Source organism: Cyprinodon variegatus, unplaced genomic scaffold, assembly GCF_000732505.1.
Source record: "Cyprinodon variegatus isolate N-32 unplaced genomic scaffold, C_variegatus-1.0 Scaffold58, whole genome shotgun sequence".
Lineage (NCBI taxonomy): Eukaryota > Metazoa > Chordata > Actinopteri > Cyprinodontiformes > Cyprinodontidae > Cyprinodon > Cyprinodon variegatus.
In genome coordinates this window covers 860,624-863,822 of record NW_015150511.1, presented here as the reverse complement: position 1 = coordinate 863,822, position 3,199 = coordinate 860,624, and the positions used below count along the sequence as shown (strand labels likewise).

Below are 3,199 nucleotides of genomic sequence, written 5' to 3'. Positions count from 1 at the left end.
GGATCTGCTTTTTTCTGTCTGTCTGGCTGCGCATGCGCACTGATCTGTCTTTTCCAGGAAAAACGTCCAAAACGTACGAAATACTGTGCATAACTTTTCGTACGATTTCATACGAACTGATAATGAGAATATGACAATGCAGTTACCTTGTTCACACATCATTAATGACAGTGACAGAACTCAGTGTATTATATGATGGACAGTGTCCTGATCTTCTAAGTGTCCAAAAGTGTTCAGTATTAGGACCCACACTTTTTATTATATACATAAGGGAACTGGGAATAAACATGTCGGAAGTTAATATGCATTTCTATGCTCATGAGACGATTCTTTAGTATCTGGGATCAACTCCTGCAAAAACAATTCAATCCCTGCAGAAGGCTTTTAATGTAATTCATTACACACATCTGCAGCTAAAATTGATCCTCAATGCTGATAACATTAAACTCCTGCTTATTATAAATGGCAAGAAGGTCCCAAAGTGCTCCCCGCTGTGTCCACGTTCGAGGGAAATGTCATTCAGCTTTTTTTGTGTGTGTGTGTGTCATTACACTGTCACAAGTACAGAGCAACAAAATCAATTCTCTGCATTTAACCCATCCCCATGAGCAGCAGTGGGCTGCCATGGTGCGGCGCACATGTAGCAGTGTGGGGTTAAGGGTCTTTGCTCAGGAACCCAGAGTGGCAGTCTGTGCACTGCACAAATTATCTTAAAATGAGTAAAATTAAGGGTATTTACCCTTAATTTGAGCAGGTAAATAAGATGATTTGCCAATGGAATTAGTATTTTTACTCTGAAAATAAGTTATCTAGATAAAATGCACTTGAAATAAGACAATGCAATTGTTTTTACTTATTTGAAGTGAAATTGTCTTGTTCCATTGGCAAAGTGTCTCACTTAAATCCTTAATTCAAGAAAAAAATGCACATATTTTAAGAAGAAATTACTTATTTAGATTTCATTATTTTGCAGTGTGGGAGTGGGGCTTAAACTCATATCCTCTGGATTCCAAGCGCAATATCCTAACCACTAGTCCGCTCCCCATGGTTTTTCATCTGTATAAATATCTATGCATTTTAGTTGATAACTTCCTCACTTTCAGTCGCCATATAGAAAATTTTGTGTGGAAACCAAGAAGACTTAAAGTCTTTGTTGATGCACAGCAGCTGAACCTGATAAACCACTCTCTATCCTTCATTCTCCACCCTCCTCATCATCATCTGTAAATGACAGGGGATTTCTATAGTCACCTTTTTTCAGTTCTTGCTGCTTCCAAAAATTAACCCATTTTAATCTGAAGCCTGTTATATCACTCTTCTTTCACATTACCAGTGGGTGTTTGATTATGAAACCTGACCATCCTTCCTCTGTGTGTCTGACCTTTTGTCCGCCTTTTCTTTAAGTTGTGCTACAGTAGAAATCATGGCATCCTCCAGAGAGACTGAGCTGTGATGCATTCACTGCAGTCTGGAGGTTTTTCTGACCTCAGTCAAATTACGTGAAACAACCTCAGAGGATCTGCTGATGCTGTCTTGATGAACCAACAGATAAACCTGTCACTATGTTGGTTTGTTGTTATATTTAAGTTTAATTTGGCAAAGCAGAATCTTAATCTGGAGCCAGTACTGATGGAAGCAAGCAGACGGGGATGGAAATCCAAGGAGACACACGAGACGACAGGAATAGCAGATGTGCTTGGAAGACATTTAGCGACTCTGACAGCAAATGAAGTCCGTCCAGGCTGAACACGCACTGCCGCACACATATCATTCACTTTCACATGTGTTCATATTCAGGATGTTTGTTAACAAAAAAAGCACTTCCACTTCATGTGTGAGACAGTCTGAGTGTTCCATCGTCCTGGTGAACCCGTGAAAAGTGGCTCTGGCTCCTGTGGGATTTCAGGGTGGAAATCAGACAAACTGGAGACATAAACTGGGTTCAAACCATGTCGTCCCAAACCATTCATTAGGAGGATTAGGGCTTAAACTACATATTATTGAACTATTTAAACACTATTGTTATATGTCTTAAACAGAACATAATAATATTGTATAGATTCTATAACTGAGGACAAAAACAGCGTACCTCCGTCTAAGAATATCTTGTTAATTCAACATCATTGTTTTATGTACTTAGAGAATGTAACAATATCATTTAAATACTAGATTGTTTTATATTTAACGTCATAAAAACTGCCTGGATGAATAGATTTAAGTTTATTTGAGACTGCAGATATCCTAAAATTGACCAAAATCAAATAATTATTATTTGTTCATTCCTGCGGTCTGGTTAGACTCGAGGACTAGTAGCAGCCCACGTCTCAGCCTTTGGCCCAGCAGGATGCTGGATTTTATCCTCATTCTTAAAATGTCAAACAGGCTAAATCAACTTATTCCAGCTTGAGCTGGAAAAAAACCCCATAAAACTGAGTATCTTTGCTTTATTTTTTTAAGCCTTCCTTCCAAAAAAGAAAATGATAACAATCCTCTGGACTTTGTTTCCAAGTTTGAAGATGTTTTGCTTCTCATACAAGAAGAATTTTCAGTGAAAATTGGAATATTCTTTTTTTGGAATGACTATGACCGTGGTAGAAAGTTAATTCTTTTATTATTTTCTCTATATCAATTATGATTTCTGTAACACAACAAATAAAACACTTTTGAAATTAAAATAATTATACTTCAAAAGTGGTAGTTTTGTGATTAAAATGAGAAAGTAGTTTATTTTATTGTAATCTTTAATTTAATGCAGTTGAAATGTCTTTGTTCAACTGTTGAAAAGGTTGCTCCAGGATGTATTGGGAGCGGCATCAACATTGTATTGGATATTACAGGGGAGCCCAGCAACAAAAAATAGGGAACTGACTAGTATAATCTATAGTGTGGAATATGGAGTAAATGTTGTTCCATTATTGTTAAAAAGCAAAGAACACATTTTGAAATGGAAATGGACATCCGAAAGGAAATGCTATCCTGAAATTACATTTTGAAAAATGTCTCAACCAAAAATGGTTTTGAGGGGAACTTTTCTTTCCTACAATGTTATTCATTCAAATAATTTTTTTAAATATTTTTGTTTTAAACCTTATTTAAACGTTTTTCAGATTGTTTTAAAATAAAATACGTCTTCATTCTATTAACAAAAAACATATAATTATTTCAGTGTGCGTTTAATTATTTCATTGTCCTGTGTCGC

At 36.2% G+C, this 3,199-nt stretch overlaps 1 protein-coding gene across 1 annotated transcript in view; it reads left to right on the top strand.

The window, feature by feature from the left end:
• Positions 1–3,199, top strand: part of LOC107082661 (glycine receptor subunit alpha-3-like) — a 40,640-nt gene that overhangs the window by 3,118 nt on the left and 34,323 nt on the right. The gene's annotated exons all lie outside the window — the stretch shown is intronic.